Here is a 21,745-nt window from a genome sequence, read left to right as displayed (position 1 = left end):
TTAGAAAACGAAAAAATTCAAAGGGTACACAAGAAAATAACCCTAATTCTTTCATAAATTACAAATTTTTGTGTAATAACCTCCATTTAACCGCTAAAATTACTCCATCTGTCCCGATTATTTATTTACCTTATATATTAAGAATCTTTTAATGGGCAATTTGATCTACAAGGTGTCAAGGTCGCAAGTTTATCCTACATTTTTGTTTTAAGGTGTACCCTCCTTTTGAAAATAATGAAAGTTTTGAGTGACCACAACTCTCGACCACTAGTTCGAAAAGCAATGATTTTTTGTCCAAAACAAAAATCTCGTAAAGACGATCAATTTATTGCAAAATCAATCTCGGTGTCAAGCGGCGTAGCTTCGCTGAAGCAATTGTAACAGCTCTACTATATAACCCTCTCTTCTGCTACTGGTGGACTGTCAACAGAAAGGCCGATAGTCGTAGGTCGAGACTATTTAATCTCGGGGGCACCAATGAATAATGAACAAAACATTCCACAGTACAGGAAAAAGATTCAATCGCATTCAATCGTCCTCATAGGGAACCAATATGTACAGTTTTAAGCCCGGAAAATCCATATTAATACCATAATTTCTCAACACAAACAAAGATTTTATAATTTACACGCATGTAGCAATATTTCTACTCGACTAGCTTTTCAAAAGATACAGACTAACAAATCTCACCTTAATCCCTACGCCAAAAATCGCCATTAGAGAGTAGAAATAAGAACTCTAGGTATAAAGGTTAACTCCATTTTGTGATTCTTCCGGAAGAAGCTTGTGCATCAGCTACCTCAGAATCTAACTTGTTCAGAAACTGCTCACTGTTTAGCTACACAGATCATGTCACGGATTACACTCAGATCCAGACTTGCCTCACCATGCTTGGTTAGACCACATATATGACCTTGCCGGTTTCCAGAGACGGAAATATCTGAACTCATTTGAGATTCTTCCTCTACAGTTGCATATACTATATAGTGTTTTCCCACTTGAACAACATCAAATTGGCATTCAAATAATGTACAAGCCAAATGAGTTAATGAGCCTATTCAAATCCTTCGTCAAGTTTATATTGTTCTCATTTGACTTTAGTCTCAACCATTTGACCGACAGCGATATAAACGACAAATATTGAGCGGATATGATTCTTTCGGAATGCCTTTGATCAACAGCGATATAATAGCCGACAAAGTTCATATTATTTGATCACCAAAGTCAAATAGCAACAATATAAGTACGATAGAGGGGGTAATCTTTATACTAGATGATAAAAGGAAAATTTGAAACCTTTGTCATGTAATTATGATAGGAACCGCCGAAGTGTTAAACTGTAGAAATTCATAGTCGCTAAAATCAATTTCTCGCTGATGAGCTGATCACTTGAAGAACTAGCGTCAGGCCGTCAGCAGCAATGACCTGAACTCGTGGTACTCCTGTATCACTCAAAGCAGCCTGCAGAAACACAGAAATTCAGTCCTTTACGCAGATGCTCCATTTTAACACCTAAATATGGAACCAAAAAAAAGCTTTAACACCTAAATAAATGCAACAGTAGTAGTATCACAGTGACAACTGCAATTGGTTCGATACGCTGTATAATACTTCGAGTTCCATTACACTGAAACTCTTTATTCCCAACCTACCATGCATCTAAAAAGTGAGAACATGATGTCTCTGAACGACGAAAACCAGACCGACAGGAAAAATTAGTTATCAACATGAAGCAAATTAACGGTACATCACTCTAGGAGAGGGATATGAGGATAACAGTTTGAGAAACAGAGCAAATTCTCTTTTATAACATTTAACCCTTTTATACCAAACCCCTACAACCTGGCGAAATTAATAAAAAGCTTTGTCTCAGAATATAAGAGGTAAAGTACGAGCAGATGAAATGCCAAAATCTGATAGGTGGTGGCAGAATCAAGTGCATCAGTAGATAAGCGAGTAATACCGTGATACCTGCACCTAAGGCATCCAGCAAATTCCCATCAGAACTGGCCACAAGGCAGTCTATATATAAATCCCAACAGGTATTTCCCTCCACAATACATGAAAAATCAATTCTAGGCCTGAAAAAAACAACGAGTCAGAATCATTGCCATAAAATTAAATTCTAGGTTTCAGTCACGATCACACACTATCAGCTCTTACGGCCTAATCTCGCTAAACATGGCTATTATCACCTCAAAATGCAGCCACAACAATTTTCAAGAACTTTACACAACATTTGCATTTTGGTTTTGACCTTAATTTAAAATAATGAATTTATTTGTTGCAATATCCTTAATAAACCATTACTGTATTGATGCTATAACAAATATCTTTTGAACAAATTTCCTACCAGCTCCGCTTTTACTTCTCAGTAGACCTCGCTGTAGAGCCAGTGCCATTTCTGACGACAATTCTTCACCAAATAATGAATTGAGCCCTGTGATATGTGCCAAGACTCAGTAACTGATGTCTGACAATTTAACAAAGTCATCCAAAGAAGGAATTGAATAAAGGGGAGACTAAAACAAGGGCACAAGTAAGAAGCGGATCACACTCGAGAGTTTGACCAAATCATCGAATTGTAAAGATTGAAAAGGGGAGATGAAATTGGAAGTGTTCAATTGATTAATCAGAATAAACAAAAAACCATGTAAATGCTATTTTTGAGTTCAGACTTCAACAGGTCGAGGAACGCAGCATGAACTAGGTGAGTTAAGATAAAAAAACGTTCATCAGAAACTTACATACAAACTACGAACCTGATACATCGGCGCAGCTGTTGCATTGCAAGCACCTTAAATACATTATGACCAACCTTTAATAAACAGAGTAAAAATTAAAAATCAGTTTATTCAAATGTACTCCCTACGTCACAAATCACAATCATTTGTTTAACTTTTTTAATCTTTGTGCGGGGTATTATAACCAAGGTAAACAGATGATTGACGTGCAGGGAGTATCAAAGAAAAGTAATTTACGCTGCCTTCACATTTGCTTACTAATCTCCCAATCCTTGGGAAAGATAGCACAGTAGGCAAAACAAGCCTTCAAGGACGGGTTAAGTTGATTGTAAACAAATGATTATGATAGAGGGATACCACCTAATTCTGCCACAGCTTCCATGACAAAAAAAATGTAGAATTGATTCAAGGTAAATCATGCACAAACTTATGTTAGCCTATTGTGTTAAACAGGCTAGAATCCAATGAAATAAGAATGCAAGCCACACACGGTATATTTGAACGGACATTGTGCACCAGTCGCAGCTAGGTCTCCCATAAGATGAATGCTTCCATTTTTGCAGTCCAAATCCCTGTGGAAAAGCAAATCAAATGACAGCTGAAGCTGAAGGAGTGAGTGTCCTGGATTAGCATGCCCATAATTAGCTTCATGTCACGGGTTTTGGCTTGGACAAACACAATTTCGTTTCCTTTGTTGCTTTCGTTACCGATTAATCTATGTACCGAAATGAAATGCCACTGAGAGTTGCCTGAACAACACAAAGCACAATTCAGAATGCAATGCTGGCGAAATGCGGATGATATACCCTTGCTAAAGGCTTATTTGGCATAACTCTCGACACCTTCACATAACAATAGTTAAACAAATAAAGTTCAATTTCTAAACACAGACACTCGAATTAAAACCGTTCTATAAAGTACAAAGGTTAACACAATAATTGCTGCTATCATTATTCTCTTAATATCTCTAATCTAATACTTCTTCCGTTCCATTGAATTGTTTACGTATTCCGTTTTGGGCCGTTCCATTTGATTGTTTACGTTTCAATTTTTGTACATGTTTTGAGCTTGTAAATGACCAAAGTGCCCATACTTTTAATTAACCAAGCTCACCCTCCACCGACTACCACTGACAGCACCAACCACCACTAAAATCACCACTGAAATACCTACACACCGACCATCACTAACACCACCACCTCCAGCAAATCCGACCTCTATCTTCTTATTCCTTAATCTATTAGTATTTGATAATATTCCCATAATATCATACGGAGTATTAAGTTCTACTCCGTATCCCACAAGACTATTCTCTATGACAAGGCAAGTGATGAGATGTGTTGGATGAGGGGCCAGTCTTCCCCATTCGGTTCTTGGCATCTTTCAAACAAACTCTCGGAAGACAGCGCAATGTCAAGTTTCTGGAGAGAGGTGAGTTTGGGCATCCATCTCGGCATGGATTTCAGTTTGGGACACCACCAAATGTCAAGATCACGGAGGGAAGTGCAGTACTGCATTCCCTCTGGCAATTCCTCCATCTCTTTAATTCCAATCAAATGCAAGGAATGAAGGGTAGCAGCAAGGTTATGCCATGACATCCCACCCAACTCCACTTTTGGACAGTCTATTATATACAAATACTCCAAGGCAGCAAGATGCTCCAACCATCCTCCCACGCTCTTAAGTTGAGGGCAATCATATATGCTCAGGTATCGCAGCGAAGATAATAAACAGGTCGGAAACTCATTAACTTCTCCCAACCTCTCCATTCCCTCATCTTTATCTATATATATCTGTACAAGAAACTGAGAGTACTCGGTTGACATTGATTTCAGCCACTCCAAGTTGTTGATTTCCAGCTTCTTCAATTTCGGATGTGACGACAGTGGCTGATGACAAGGTGTGCATCTCATATCTCTTATGGAATCATATATTACCAGACTTTCGAGTTGCGGACATAAAGGGACAAACATCATCTTTTCGCAATATTTTATACTGAGATTCTTTAGTTGAGGAAAACAGGGAGATGATACCCACTCTAATCGTGCTTCTCGGCTGCTCACACTCTCACTAGGATTGACTACGTGCGACCCTGATTCTGATCTCCGCCAACACCCTTTTAACTTGGGCAATTTATGAAAACTGAGGTTATCGAGGCAGGGAAAGAAGGATGATCCTTCATCCGAGACAAGTGTTTCTGAGTCCGCCACATATTCCATATTCGGCAATCCTGAAATCTCTAGCGTCTTAAGGTGGGCCAGTTTCCCAATTTGCCAAGGCAAATAGAGAAGCTCACTACAATCTTTGATCTTCAAAGTGACAAGATTAGGGAAATCGAACGACGCCGAGTTATCCCCCCTCCCTGGCCATCTCGGTATTGTCTCGCCATGATAACCCTTCAACTTCAATACCTTGACATCAGGATGAGGCTCCATCTCTTCCAGCAATGCTTGCTCAGACTCCTTGCTTCCATACTCCTCCCCACGTCTAAAGCTAATAACAATCTTCTCTAGGTGTTCCATACTCCTTAAATAGCCTCCCCCGCCTTGTTCTTCCTTCACAAATTTTGCATTTTCAAGAACTGCTATTTCAATCGTCAATTCCCCTTTCAATTTGTTCAGGTGCTTTAGGTCTTCCAACCCATTAAAGCATTGCTTTGAAGCTGATCTTGGTCGAGAACCAACCACAAATTGGCATAGAGTTTGCAGATTGGTCAACATACCTATGCCTGCCGGCATTGGCACATATCTCAGTGCATCACAGCCAACTATATCTAAGGTGCTTAGATCAACTAGCTTGCTCACATCATCTGGCAATTGTTTTAAACTCTTACAATTATATAAATTCAAAGTTTGGAGATTTACTAGCTTTGTTATTGACTTGGGAAGAACTTCTAGATTGGTATTGTCTGAGAGGTCTAAACTCCTCAGATGTAACAGTTGGCCAATTGATTTTGGTAAACTCTTGGCCCTTGAATAACTCAAATCCAGTGACCTTAAGCGTGTCCATTTCAGTATTGATTTACTTGCTAGTAATTGGTCCACTCTACGTGTACCCATAATTTGAAGGCACGTACGAATATGAGTATTATTGACGATATGTTGTGCATAAGAGTCACTCACACTGGAAGTATCAAAACTCATATGTGGTGCGAAAGAGACATGGCGAACTCGTTTACCCACACTGGAAGTATCAAAACTTATCCTACAAATTTCTCCGCCTGCTACTTTTTCAGCAAGATCATGCAAAAGATCGTGTATCTTAAACCATACAATCTTCCTGAATTCATCCTCATACATATCTTGGAAAAAACACCTTTGAAGCAATATAAGAAAGTAGTCCTCGCCCAAATTCTCTGAATTAATGTATTCTTGTGCCATCCAAAGTTGAATCAACATTTTCTTACTAATCCTCCAATCCTTGGGAAAGATAGCACAGTACGCAAAACAAGCTTTCAAAGAAGAGTTGAGTTGATTGTAACTTAGCTTCAATATGCGGGTTATTGGATCATTACTTTCAGCAAGAGAGTCTAACCCTTTTTCAAGAAATGACAGCCACTTAGATTTGGATTGACCACGCAGAAGACTACCTACCACTCTAATAGCAAGTGGAACATTGGTGCACTTTTTAAAAATTTCTTTGCCAAGTTTAACTAGTTCATCATCTCTTTCTTCTGCTTGAAACGCCATCCTTTCAAACAAATGCCATGAATCAGATTCTGACAAACCTCGCAACTCATGCATTTGATCACCTGCAATCATTTGGGCAGTTGTTTTTGAGCGCGTGGTTACAATTATCCAACTCCCCCTTCCCCCTATCTTCAAAAATCCTTCCAACTTTTGCCATTCATCATAACTTTCAGTCCACACATCATCTAACACGAGTAAATACTTTTTCCCTCCCAGTTGCTCCTTCACTCTATGATGTATGTCCTCCAAAGACATTTTATCACTAACAGATAATCCTTTCACCGCCTTCGCTAAATGCCCTTTCAAGTCTAACTGTTCTTGATCCTGATCAGCAATGCAAGTCCACCTCTTCAGTGGGAATGCCTCAGTGATCCTAGGATCGTTAAACACAAGTTGGGCAAGAGCGGTTTTTCCTAAACCTCCCATCCCCATAATGGCAAGCAAAGAAACATTTTGCTGATCAACATTATTGGAACCCAATAACAAAGCTATAATCTTCTCCACATCGTCCTCCCTCCCGATGATTTTATCACATATAAAAGAAGAAGTCTCCTCTTTTATAAATTTCAGAGGTTTACAGTCAACCTTAAAACTAAACTGATCACTCTTAGTGGCAATTTTGTTCAACTTGCCGTTAACCATTTTGACTTTACTTGAAAGTCTACGAGTAAGAAGCTTAAACCGGAAAAAAAAGGAGATGACCTTGTTGCTTCTGAGTTGATTCTGTTTGGCAAGGGTTAGGAACTCATCTAACACATCATCAGCGTCGTAAACAGCATCTTTGAGCTCTTGAATGTAATTCTTCTCCTGGCTGTTGAGCAAGTCCTGCTTAGCATCAGCATCCTCAAGAACAGCTCTGACGGTTTGGACAGTGTTCTGGAGATCATCAAGCTCGGATTTGCAGTAAGAGATGGAGCACACTGACTGCAACTGACCCAAAGTTTGGATAGCAGTAAGTATAGTTTGAACTAAAGACAATGTTGTTGAAAGATCCATGATTGTGGGAAATTGAATTATATCTCTGAGATTTTTTTTCTTTTTTTTTTTTTTTAAATGCAAGAAATCAGAAAAATAGATAATGCAGAAAGTGTTAGAAGGGCTGCCAATAATGAATGGAGATGTGAGATATCATGTGGTTACTAAATTGAGTTGACTTCCTAAAGACTTTGTCATTGACATGTCAATGCCCTTGCCTAATACAAAAATCTCAATAATAACTAAAGACGGGTCAAATACAATACCATATTTCTAATAGGACAAGCAACAAGTGGGGTGGTGGCCGGTGGGGGCAAAAAATGTCACCACTTTGAAGCTATTTGACCCATCTTTAACTATAGACGGATATATCCGTCTATAACAAGACTACTTGTACCTTAGGACCGGAGTTCGACTTTTCATATACCACTTGATTTCGAGCTTCACCAAACCAGGTATCAAATCGGCTCGATTACACCCGGTACCCTTTTTGTAAGATTATACTCCGTACTTCATAATTTTTTACCGAAATTGATATCAATCAATTAATCTCTTGCATTGAATAAAATACTCTTTAACAATTTTAGAACATCTATTGCCAAAATAAAAAAAATAGACAAGGGTAAAAGGATTAAAATCTTGTGTTAAATCTTACTTGATCTGAATTGGATTGGCTTCATCGTCTTCATTTTGATGTTCGTACAGTGTATTGCGCCACTGGAATTATTGTGGTCTGACTAAATTACCCTTCTCTTTCTTTCACTCGATTTGGTTTGGATTTCTGAATTGACGATCCTTTAGTGACTGATGTGTTCCCTTTCACTGCTTAAAGAGTGAAATATATCCGTGTGTATTTGCTTCCCCCCCCCCTTGCAACACAATATTTACAGCTTTGCAGGTAATCCGTGTGTTTTATTATATCCCTCATAATATTAAAAGGGTGGTGCTTATTCATGGACGAGTTTTACTCTTTCATGGACGTAAATGACCATAATACCCCTTTTATTTTAATGATTTTCGTTTTACCCTTCTTTTCTTCTCTCTATCTTCTTCATTACTCTTTTCTCACTCTAACTATCACCAACCAACCACCACTACCCGTCAACCACCATCCACCACCCTCACCGCCGCCTCCCTTGTACCACTGGTCGGTCTTGATGACCTCCTCAAACCGGTCATTAAACAATCTCACAGATCCGCTTCCCGTCACATATATCACATTCCCTAACACAACCGAAACACCTTCTGCCACCACTGAGACGGCGAATCATAAATAACACCACCGGACCACCCCGGACATTGTACTCATCGTCCATCTCCTACGATGCCACCACAAAACCTATAACAAAATTGAAAAAAAAAAGAAAAAAAAATGAATCCGTTGAACTACAATGGCCGACCACTACGCTTGGATATACCTTTATGGCTTAATTTATTGCTGATTTGTAACTCAAAATCCTTACTGTAGATTGTAGTACATACTTTATGATACCGGTAAATTAATTTATCGGCGACGGTTTAAACAAACCCTAATTTAATTAGTGTAAATCAATTCCTCAATTTGATATAATATAATTAATAAAAATTAAGAATTAGAATGATTATTACTTGATCGATACGAGAATTAGCATCCATAATTGTATAATTTGACGGATTTGATCAATTTTGTGGATTTGATTAATTTGAGGGAGGGAATTAGAGAGAGTTTTTTCTTTTGATTCTAATCAAAGGGCATAATGTGGAAAAATAATGGAAAAAAGTATATGAAAGAGTAAAACTCGTGCATGAAATACTTTATTTGAATATATGTGATTAGAGGCGGTAAATGGGTCATTCGGATCGGGTATGGGTCAGGTCAATTCGGGTTTGCCATACATTTCGGATCAGGTCGGGTTATTTCGGATTTCGGGTCATTTTCGGGTGACCTTTTGTCAGGTTACTTTCGAGTATGGGTCATTTTGGGTCGGGTCCCTTTCGGGTTAATGGTTAAAACACTTTAGTTAGTACTATTTTGATTACGAAATATTATTTGCAAATTTAACTATTTATAAGGGAAGATTATAACAAATGAAACTCTATTTGGTGTAAGGCCCATTCTTTTTGATCAAACAAATCGATCTCGAATCGAATCAACTTATAGGATCTGAATCAATCGAAATAACTTATAGAACCGAACTTATAGGATCTCGAATCGAATCAACTTATAGGATTTGAACCAACTTATAGGATCTCGAATCGAATCAACTTGTAGGATCTCGAATCGAATCGAATTTATAAGATCTCGAATCGAATCGAACTAAACTTATGGGAGTCGAACTTAACTTTATTTTATTTTATTTTATTTTATTTAACTTAACTATTATTATTATCATCATCATCATCATTACTACTACTACTAGTCTACTACTTGCCAAGAGAGAACATTGATATAAAAAAAAAAAAAAAATTATAGTCTAAAACATAAGGTAAAATAATAACATTTTTCTGCTTTATATGCATTAATTTGTTCATGCATTATACTACGATTACATTACGATAACAAATAAATTACATATTACTCCCTCCTATTCTAAATAACTGTCACATTTGTCATTTCCGTCTATTCACATAACTGTCTCATTTGCCATATTTGAACATGGTTTTTACTTTTCTACCCTTAGCTCTTTTCTTTATTTACTCCCTCAACCACCCATAACCCATCATATTCAATACTTTTCATTATTTAACTACTCCCTCCATACCACACCAATAGTAACATGGACCCGCTTTTTGTGAGGAGAAAAGTGGACCCATGTTACCATTGGTGTGGTATGGAGGGAGTAATATATTATTACCCCTATACAATAATTTTCATTATTTTAACTATATTCCTTAATTTTCGTGTCATTGTCCAAATGGGACACTTATTCGGAATAGGAGGGAGTATATCTTTTTTTTCTAACCATTTATTTCCATATTGTCATAATCCTCATCACTTTCATCTTCACTATCACTCTCAACAACGGATCCATTGCCTCGCCAAATGTTTTTAACTATGTTGTTTCGTACCTAATACATGGCCTTATTCCGCTTTTTATCAAACATGCCCAAATCTATTGTGACTCTGAAATTATTAATGAGAGAAGTGATTTTTTTTTATTTGTATCGAATAAATAATGTCAAATGTTTTTGTATCGGTCTTTAAAAATAATACTCTGTATATAGCTTTTATGAACTAAATTTATAAGAACTAAATTTTTCTGAACTGAACTTATAGGATCTGAACTGAACTGAACTTATAGGATCTGAACTGAACTTATTGGATCTGAATTGAACTGAACTTATAGGATCTGAACTGAACTGAACTTATAGGATCTGAACTGAATTGAACTGAACTTATAGGATCTGAAGTGAACTGAAATTAAGTGACTTTAAGTCCAAAAGAACAGGGCCTTAAGTAACATTAATTTGACTTTAGTACTTGACGTTTCGGGTTACTTTAAGTCATTTTCGATAAGGTTAATTATGGGTCGGCTCATTTCGGGCCGGGTCAACATTGGGTCAATCAAGTTTCGGGTCGGGTCTGAGTCGGGTCGGGTCATAACGGGTTCGCATGTTCGGGTCTCGGGTCAGTCTTATACTCTTATTAGATCGGGTCAGCTTTGCCAGGTCTAAATGTGACAAGTCTTTTACTAAAATAAGAGGATTACATAGAATTAGAAAGGGAAACCCACAATTTAATCCGACTTGTAGTTAAGTTGAACAAAACTTAAACCCGATTTGAAATGACCCAATTTTTTGAGATCATCAAATTAAAAGCACAAATTCTCGTTTGTGATGGTCGATATCCGTCACAAGATTGTTACGGACTTACGGGTCAAATAAAATCCATATGGGAGGATAAAAACAAATTATTTGTGATTTCCTATGTATTTTACTTTTTGTCTTATCTACCATGTGGGTGATATACTGATATTTGACCGTACACAAGTTTGTGACGGATATATCCGTCACAAGTGAGACCTATTGAAATAAAAATGCCCCGAATTTTACTTTTAGTTAGTCATTTTTTTCCAACTAGGTTTAGTGTCCGTGAAATTCACGGGTGCGTTTGAGTTTAACTGTGTAAGTTCATGCATAAATGTAAATTTATTCGTTTCGAACATATTGACAACTTGTTGAATACGATGACACGCAAAACTGTTGCAGTGTATAGTTCATTTATTTTGGTGAGAAACATAACATATTAAATTCCAATTTCACATGAAATGAGATATTAAACAGGTAAGTAATGTAGTTCAGTAGTGGTGTGTCAATTTAACTTGAAATTGCATAATTTTTTTTTACAGCTGAAACTTCATAATTGAACATTGAGAATTGTGCTACAAAATTAATCATGTCAATTGAATAATCGATACATGTGAAACTCATTTTCATGATTGACTTGTATTCTCTTATATAGAATCATAAGTACATACTTGTATATACGACAAAAAAAAAATGTATTTAAGAGTACATACTGGTACATTGATGTTTAATTGTTATTTATATTTTCTAAGGGGGGGAGGGGGGGTGGGGAAGGAAGCAAAATTTAATATTTATTTTACTTTAATTAATGATATATTTCCAATTTTTTCTTTTTTAAATAATGCATGATGAAGTGACTTTCTGAAATGAACATAAAAAAGGCAATTGTGCAAGGTCATATTTGATCACAAATACTATCTTACAACCAGTTGTATATTAGCATTGTACAACCGCCTCAAAGTTATTGAGTTCTTTACACAAAGTTGTCGAGCTATTTTATAAGTTATTGAGCTAATTTAAAAAGTTATGGAGTTTAATAATTATTCCTCTTAAGCTCAATAACTTTGTATTGTAACAATCTACATAGTATAAAAGCTAGGTTTTTTCTAGGCTTCTGATTGGTTGTTAAGTTTTTACAAGTGGGCCCCTCCATGTTTTCTTATTCTATTTAATTACCCTCTCTCCCCAACACAATTCATATTCCTATCTCTTATTCCTATTTTAATTACTTATATATGTTAAAACATAAGTTAAAATGTCATAATTTACATACATTAAACGGGTCTAACATGTCAAATACGTTTAATATAATTCTAATAAAATACGGTTGTATATTATCTAATATTCAAATCTAATATTTATCAAATATTCAAATCTCCAAATATGGACTACTTATATTGTCACAGTATTGAACATTTAATCACGCTCAATTATATGTTCATGTAAATAATAATAACGCCTGCTATTATGACCCGTGCATTTTTTGCACGGTATAAAACTAGTTTTGTTAGTAAAGCTCGACAACTTTATAACAAAAATCGACAACATTGAAAAGGTTGTACATAAACTACATACAACCAGTTGTATAATCTACTAATTGCATATTTGATCGTCTTTATTTTTTCATTTTGTTTTTCTCCGTCTTCAATACACTTTTTTTTTTATGTTGTCTTTTGTTACTTTTGTTTGTTTTGCATAATTATTTTTGGCTTTCATTTATTATTTTCACATCACTATATATTTTATATATACAATGTTGAATAATATGGTTTTAGAAGAGTTTACATGGAGTACTCTACGTTGTCCTTGTAGAATGATATTCTAATTTTGTTACGATATTATAATATTTGAACACATTATATAAAACAAATATGGTAATATAAAGACATTTTTTTTACGTCCTCTTTATGTTTCCAATTAATTGAATTTGACGGGGCATATAGTAAAGAAAGATAACATTTATAAATGTCGTAAAATTTACCTGATGCAAGGTAATTTTTATTTCTCATATAACTTATTTTAACAATAAAATCCCATAATTTCAGATCACAAATTGTTATGTGGGACCATTTTATCTATAAGACTAACTCAATAACTAAAAACCCAAATAAATTAGTTATTAAACTGGTAGAAAATTATTTTATTTTGAGAAACTAAAATTTTATATTGATAAATTGTATATTTGGATATGTTAGCTTTCTTCATAAAATGTCGGGTCGTTAAAATAAAATTAAAATATAAATAAACTTAATTATTTTATTCGGGCTTCTCTCTTTTTGGGTCAGTCTTATGCTATAGGACGGTCCTATAAGAGATTTAGTATTTACATTGATGTTTAGTTATTATTTAGTTTTCTTTAAGGAGAAAAAAAGAAGTCAAGTTTAATATTTATTGTGCTATAATTAATGATATAATTTTTCCAACATTTTACTTTTTAAATAATGCTTGATGATGTGGCTTTTTGAAATGAACATACAAAGGGAAATGGTGAAATTTTATGTTTTATTGTTGCCTTTTTATTATACTAGTTGTTGCGCCGCGCCCTCCCGGGCGCGGAGCCCCAATTCGATTAATTGTTTATAAAAGACCAACAGGAATCTTGTCGATGTACTGTGCGTTGGCGTATAGAATAGAATGTTAATACTTTGCTAATTTGGTCTCAACCATTTAACAGACATATCGACAGCCTTACTCCACTATTGTGGGTGGTCAAATTTATATAGGACGCCTTGGGGGTTAGAACGTACAATTTTACAGCTGGGTCACGAATTTGGGCGTATTGTGCAACACCGGAAAGTCATAATAAAGGCACGATGATAGAGGCTAGCTAGGATTAAGATGGGACAAAGTGAGGAATGCATGTAATTTGCAGAAAAGATAGCTACTTATACACAACGTAAGGTTTGTCTAATATTCATATGTTACTAACAATCCGCTATATCTAGAAATTAGCTGCCTGTTTTTTACTTCCAATCCAGCTTTCCGTACAACTGTTTTTGGGCTATCTAACTCTGAAACCTTTCCTTCTTATACTTGGGTTGAAACAGGCAGCTAATAATTTGTTTGAGCACCCACTTCAACTCTTGAGTTCGTGAAAGAGCAGTGGTCGGCATGACATTCTTAGTAGTCCTTAATTTGTTCTCGATGTAGTCAAGGTAGCCCACTCGTTCCTACATATAAGTCGCGTGTATTTATGGTGAGGCTCAGATGATAATATAGATATATCGGAAGTGCATATATGTTGCAAATTCTGAAAGTTCATGATAAACAACACAACATGAATAATAATCTAACTAATATGAAATTCCAAGTCGATATTTCCACCCTTTGCTCCCTTGGGAGTGTCAGGAAACTGTTGTCACACTCTCAGTACCCGACAACGGTCTTTTCGGCATGTCAATATTATTCTACCACTAATAATAAATCAGTGCATTTTCATGTGAAAACGGTGGTGCCAAGCCCTCGGCACAAACTCATTTTCCTAAAAAAACAGGACATTGTTTCCAAAATGTTTAGAGAATGAATAACTTGTTTCCAAAGTAGCGTAAAGAAGACATCTATGGCAATCAATGTGAACAACTGGGTTACTTTTATATATGAAAATGAAGAACAATAAAATCTGGAAAATGATAAAATTATTTGGATAATCAAATATATGCAAGTATTAGTTTCAATTTGGAAAGTTGACACCTCAAAACTCAGAAGTAAGGCTCCATATAGCTAGCTCTTCCATCCCAGAAGGTCAGTTGCCTCTAGAGAGTTTGCAACATGAAATGGTGCATCAACAATAGACAAAAGATATGTTTGAGCCATCAACAAAACTCGGTCAAACTTTAGCGTCAAATCAACAAATCTCAAGCCCACGCAAACTAAATCTAGTGAAATGCTACCCAGAAAAAGTATGCAAGCACACATTTTAAACTAAATAATAATCATTAAAGTTAAATTCATAAATTAACCAAACAAGAGCTAATCACGGAAATGAACCCAGAAAAAATAAAATTAATTATAAAGGAGTAATTGAGATGATAATTTGAGGTTGAAAATGGAACTGAAAGGTAAATGTAGAGCCTAACCTTCTGTCAGATTTCCGTAAACTTCAACAACAAAAACTGCAATCACAACCCAAAAAACACCAGAAACAATTGAAAGAATCATACAAGATGAACAAATAAATCACTAAAAGAAATCTAGAATGAATAAATAAACAAATAAAAGCTATAATCGAAGGAACAAATTATGAATAAATACAATGAAAAAGGGGTAGGAAATGAGAGCAGGATGGAACCGAAATAGAAAAAATATAAAGAGGAGATTAAAATATGGGAAAAACGAAAAATAGTTGGCAAGATAAAAAGTTATTTGTTTGTGGAAAAGATGAAATTGTGGGTGAAAGGACGAGAACAAGGCTGAGAAGCAGAAAGTAAACAAAGGTAAATGCTTTGGTATGTACCTCGCAGAAATTACGAATGTCTATGACTGCACTCCAAGCATCTTCGTCTGTCTATGACTGTTTTCGACATCAAAGGGACTGGTTGCAGTCACCTTCAAAACCGGATTCCAAACATAAGTAGCGATCGTATTAGTAGAAAGCTTGAGCAATAGTAAAAAGCAACTGAAGATTAAAATGAAATTTAAAAATTTGAGACAGATGAATGAATTGATGAAGTTTATTCACAAACATAGTCACAACAAAGTATATCTCGAAACTGTCCATATATGATATATCTAAACTATTTAATGTCACTCTCATAGATCAATGAACTGAGAATAATTATAATCAACATTTTTCATCATTTTTTGCCGAGATTGGGAGAATGAGGACAAGTCGGTCGAATATGGAATCTCAGACACAAAACGTTAAACCACAACCTTCACATCAAACAACATAAATTCTTCAGCTAATAATACACATAAGACGACATTATCCTCCGACATTTCGATTCGCACAACTTCAAATCACATATAACACCAAACAAAACACAAAAACAAACCATAGCATACCAGGCATATTATCACCAAGCCTTAGCGAAACAGAAAGCTTAGGCATCTGTTTCCTCCAAGCAGACCCAACAACAAGCTTCCTATAAAGTCCAACATCCGCCTTCTTAAGAATCCCAAACGTAACCAAATGCTGCAAAAATGCATGAACATCCGGCGTCTTCACACTCTCAATTCCGCCACGCTCCTCCAAACTCTACTTCCAAGTCTCAGCAATCCCCTCAGCCCTCTGCCTCACAGTAGGAGTAACTATCAATCTATCCTTTCCCACCGCGGTATCAACCACTACCGGAATCAACGATTCAAGCAACAACACACACGCCCATCCTAAATCATTACACGTGCCCCCTCTCTTATCCACCGGAAACACCTCCGACATCGCTTCAAGTATGAACTTTGGCGGATCCACACATTCCGATAACGCTAACGGAATCTTAGCTCGCAATGTCTCTAATTCCTTCTTCCTTATTGTTACGAACTTCCAGAAATCCTTGTAGTCCATCCACTCACAGTAGTCCTTCAGCTTCACTAACAAACCTGCTCAAACACACAAAGACATTCTCTTATTCCAAAAATATCTACCTTAACTACCTCACATTTTTCACTATTTTCTTATTTCAAAAATATCTTCCATTTTAAAGTATTTTTGCTGATATTTCCTGCTAATATTATGTATTTATATCCTTTAAATCACCACATCTCAACATTTTTTGGAGGTATAATCTCAATTTTGCTGTTTTTTTTTTTTTGCTAATATTTTGTTTAATATATATTTTTACTCTTTAAATAGAAAGCAAAAGTAAACTGTCCACAACAAAGAAGGCAACACTACTACAGATGAAGGGAAACCCCAATAGCAAAAGGTCAAACTAAACACACAACAAAACATATTTTGAACCACAGATAAAGAGGCGACGGGAGTCAGAACATGTAATAACCTAGATATGAAGAAGGCATAAGGGTGCCGAAGCTCTTAACCGGTTCGTAGACATTGGTACCACAATCCTGCAGCTGTTGTAAAGCTGAAAAGAGTTTTGTGAAAGAAATTACGATGATTAAATTATGATATATTAACCATTCTGAACAACACTTTCAGTTTTCATTACACCATTCCCGATAGTTACCAAAGTGTAGCATTACATGTTTAAGGATTTCTTAAATACGGTACGCTTATTCCATCAACAAACCCCAAAGCCTAGACTTTTCTGTCCTGAATGTGGTGCACATGAGTTCTCACTTCACCAATTTCATCCAAACTTACGGTTTTCACAAAATATTAACCAAAAAGTATTTGGAAGACTCTTTCGGCATAGTTAAAAATAAATTCAGGGAAAAAAAAACAATATAGATTAAAAAATTGAACATCTCAGCTACCCTTCAACATCATAAAGCATATAATCCACCCGTAAGAATCATTTTATTTTATTGGGACGGCGAAGTATATATAAAACGCACGCTGCAGATCGTAACCAAGTTATGGGTTAATTTGGAAAGAAAAGAACTATAGTTCAAAGCAGACAAGCCCAAAGTTACACTTCCTCTATACAAGCACGTGAATCATCCATAGCCATTCGAGAAAGCAGACCACACAGTTTGTTTGGGTGGCGTAGTTAGTCTTTGTTTATAAGAGGCACACAGAATCACTAAAGGTTATTCGAGTGCCTGCAAACTAAGGTATGGTCCCTAGGTTCAAGATAAACTTACATCCAAACAGGAGCCCTGAAGTATGTTTAACAATTTTAAAGCAGTAGGCAAAGCGTTGGGTACTAAGAGCGGTTGTACCTGAGAAGGCGATACAGGCCACACATGCCTCATGGTGCGTAGCAAGCTAGCAAGACGCATCCCATCGTATCTACCCCTGCGCACATTGCAAGTGTTATGTTGTACTTTAAGCCCCGAGTGGCGCAGGGCTCCGCGCCCAGTAGTCTTATAGACTCTGCAGGTGTGCGGAAATTCGTGTTGTGCCCAACATCTGTCGGAAAGCACAACACATATCAGCATTGCGGTTAACGGCATATTACCATGGTACATAAACCTCGAAAAGTTCCCGGGATACTCGGCGGGTTGCTATGATTACAAGGTAAGAAGTGCACGTACCTTTTGGTTAGCGAGTCGTTCGGTGCAAGTCCGGCAAATCCGCCATTGATCCGGACGTTAAGGGTCGACCTCCCCTGCGTTCCAAAACACACCGATAAACTTCCCTCAAAAAGAAGGAATAAACAAGAGAGCAAGAGAGACAAGCGGTTAACCCTCTATAGTTTCTATGCAACTTTCCGAGCTTCATCTTTCTTTTCTCTGCAATAATTTCGATGTTCACTACACCTCGTGATTAAGTTTAACCGAGATCTTAGTATCAATAACCTGAAATTTCAAAAAAAAAATTGTCAATGGAAACGAATATGTCACTAAAAGGAGGAACTTCATCCAATAAGAAAGAGTAGAACGCCCCTGTGGCAGCCATCCACACATTACAACAATATAGCCCAGTGCATTGAGGGATCCCGCAAATGACAATATAGGGAAGGATCGGCTCTACACAACCTTCCCTATGACTCTGAGGCTATGACTCGAAGAAAATAGCATTGAATTATTACAACTTTAAAATGAAAAGAAGCGTTAGTTTAGTGAGTCGTTTTGATTTATTCCATAATGATCGAAATCAAAGCATAAGTCACTAAGTCATCTAGTTTTATTCCATTACCATCCAGAGAAAACATAGCCAGTTTGGTTTTTTACTCCACTAAAAAAATGATAAATACACATCCCCACATTATTTGGGGAAAAAAATGAAAAACAACCAAAAATCGCACCCGAGTTGTCCATTGGGTTTGCGCAGGCATAGGCTCGAGCTCCGGATCTCGATCCACCACCGCGTCTCGATGTAAGGAACGTCTTTGCTACGGAAGCGGAATTCTCCAAGCAACATCTCACCACCTGTGGTGACAAAACCATTAGCAAGATAAGCCGCTATAATGCTAATGTAACCAATCATCACCGAACAAACTCAACCAAAATTTTCAAACCTTGGTGGGATCAATGATGCCCGCACCATCGATCCTCGTATTTTCCAAATTCGGCGTTGTACCCAAAACTCGGATTATCATTAGATAGAACCTGGAGTAAAATTCATCAGTCGTTTCTCAATGGATGTATTTGCCAACTCACATTGATAATTGAGTTAATAGCATCATAAACTTTATTTTGTACCTTCTCAGTAACAACTCCCATTAACCCCCGCATTCTTCGCAAATCGATCCAACGGATATGTAAGCGCTCTTTTCACAATATCTCGCTCCGAAATGACATTAAGTAAGAGTAGTTAACACCAAGATCAATTTGAAGAGATCTTTAGAATAACGACTAATCATTAGATTAGAGGTCTAAACAATTTAGACAAAACCTTTTGCTCTTCGTTTTCAAGAGTCTCCTTGATGGCATCCACTTTAGATGAAAGGCGCAACAAGGTGCAGCCTCCACCCACGACAATACCTTCTTCTACTCGTTTGGAAAGAGTTTGACATTTTTCAAGTTAGTAGTCGCTGTGTAGGGTTTTCACAGAGTGATATTATTAATGTATTGTGATTCTTGTATGAAACAGTCACATGTGAGACGGACCAAATAGTTACATATTGCCCATCTAATTATATGGCTAATGAGTTGGCCTCACAAGTAAAGACCGTCTCATATAAATTTATATGTGATTCATGTGATGATGTTAGCAAGATAGGTACCTTGGTTGCATTAAGAGCATCTTCCACTCTCAGCTTCCTCTCTTTTAGCTCGGTCTCAGTTCGTGCTCCGACCTTTGAAAGATAAAACAAGTGAATATGAACCACCCGATTACCCAAAGGAACAAAGCGCAAAAACTCTCAAAAAGGCAAAAAAAGACAAAGCAGAGTTGAATGAAACAGACAAGCGTTAGACGGTCACCGAATTACCAACGTTACCAACAAAGAAACCTCCGGTCTGGGAAGTACACAATGCAGGAATTATAATGTTTGAGCCCTCACCTTATAGTTACATCTACACTTCTCTTTACCGCTACTCGTTAACAAAGAACGCAACACTAACAAATCGGGGGCCGTCATAACTTTGTACTTCTAACCTCTACACCCACAAAACCGCATACACAACAAAGACAAACCACATCAATAAAGGAAGGGCAAGAAATCCGATGGCATCACAATAACAATAGTAATCGGACCCATATAACGGATCTAATATAATAAGCAAAATATAGTAATAGAAAGGATAACACCAGAAGTAGTAATTTAGCAATAATAACACTACAAATGCCCAAACAAAGAGGTAAAAAAATTTTCTCAGATCAAAAGATAATTAGAAGCCATACCTTTTGAAGACAAGGCTGTATCGAGTTCCTAAAGCCTATACGGAAAAAAGGAAAAAATCAGTTCTAATACTAACATCAGAAATAACAACAACAATAACATCAACATCAACATCAAAAAAGATGTAAAACGATTACGAGTCAAGATTAATAAGAGTAAATTAGAGTAGTAGCTATAGTAGAAAAAAAAGGAAATTAGTCAAGTGAAAATGAATGCAATGAAAATCGATAAAACTGGAAGAGAAAGAGATGGAGGAGAAAATGAGTGAGAGTATAAGATGAGCAGATAATGAGAGTTGGATGAAAATGGGTGGAATTGACATTTCAACACCAGCAAATGCTCAAATCCTGATCATCGGCAGAAATAAATAATATGGAGTACATAATACCCATCAATCATCACCGTTAGCCAATTCAATAAACCTCAGCGAATCGAAAACCCGATTAAAAACAACCCAACAATCAGTTCCACCCAATTGTATACACCCTAGTAAACCGAAATTCCAATTAAAAAACAACGCAACAATCATATGAATAGAAACCCTAATTAAAACTACCCAGAAAGTAAAATCAAATGAAGAATTAACACAAATCATATGGAATCAAATTGTGGATAATTGAGATTAAAAAGAAAAAAGGAAGGAAAAGAGAGGAACCTGAAGGGGTTGATCAACTTGAGAGAGGAGATCAGAGGAATGATGCCATCGTGAAATCCTATGGAATCAAAGGTCGTGTGTTGCGAAAAAGGAGTGACGGATGAGAAGGAAAAGGTATGGCTGTAAGTGAAAGGAAAATGGAGGGGGGAGATCTAAAAGTAGCAAATCAACGGTGGAAAGGGAACTTGGTTGTGTACTATTCATTGCTACAGTACACACCAAGTTCTCTCTTTTAAAAGGTAGGGATTTATAGATTTGTTAACCTGTTCGTATCTACTTTCAGAAATCCGATTTGAAATGACCCACACTTAGACCCTCTGTCCTCGTGATTAATGGACAGTGACGAAACATAGATAAAAACCCCAGGCCCCAACGAGGAATACACCATATCCCAAATGACACGATTTAAGACACATACCCGAATTCCACCCAGAATCAGAAACTAACTTGATTCAATTAATCCGACCCAAAACGCATCTAACAATCAAACTGACTCATTTTGGAACCAAGTTACACAATATTATTGTCAGCTTTAGCTTGTGTATT

At 36.5% G+C, this 21,745-nt stretch overlaps 1 protein-coding gene and 2 long non-coding RNA genes across 3 annotated transcripts in view; all 3 read right to left on the bottom strand.

Moving 5' to 3' along the window:
* Window positions 1-561: 561 nt before the first annotated feature.
* Window positions 562-21,745, bottom strand: part of LOC141612539 (uncharacterized) — a 55,769-nt gene continuing 34,585 nt past the window's right edge. Inside the window, exons 9-11 of the mRNA XM_074431354.1 lie at window positions 2,354-2,440; window positions 1,964-2,081; window positions 562-1,461 (exon numbers count right to left, since the gene is read on the bottom strand). The gene's annotated coding sequence lies outside the window, so the exon portion shown is untranslated. The remainder of the gene's footprint in view (window positions 1,462-1,963; window positions 2,082-2,353; window positions 2,441-21,745) is intronic.
* LOC141612696 (uncharacterized) lies at window positions 14,760-15,379 on the bottom strand. Its single transcript, XR_012529153.1, has 2 exons — window positions 15,271-15,379; window positions 14,760-14,946 (listed from the first exon to the last, which is right to left on the bottom strand). It is a non-coding gene; the product is annotated as an uncharacterized LOC141612696 (long non-coding RNA).
* LOC141612695 (uncharacterized) lies at window positions 16,241-18,039 on the bottom strand. Its single transcript, XR_012529152.1, has 3 exons — window positions 17,978-18,039; window positions 17,134-17,217; window positions 16,241-16,732 (listed from the first exon to the last, which is right to left on the bottom strand). It is a non-coding gene; the product is annotated as an uncharacterized LOC141612695 (long non-coding RNA).

The sequence above is a fragment of the Silene latifolia genome, chromosome 11, assembly GCF_048544455.1.
Source record: "Silene latifolia isolate original U9 population chromosome 11, ASM4854445v1, whole genome shotgun sequence".
Lineage (NCBI taxonomy): Eukaryota > Viridiplantae > Streptophyta > Magnoliopsida > Caryophyllales > Caryophyllaceae > Silene > Silene latifolia.
Note: the sequence above shows the minus strand (reverse complement) of the source record. Positions and strands in the feature narration are given on the sequence as shown.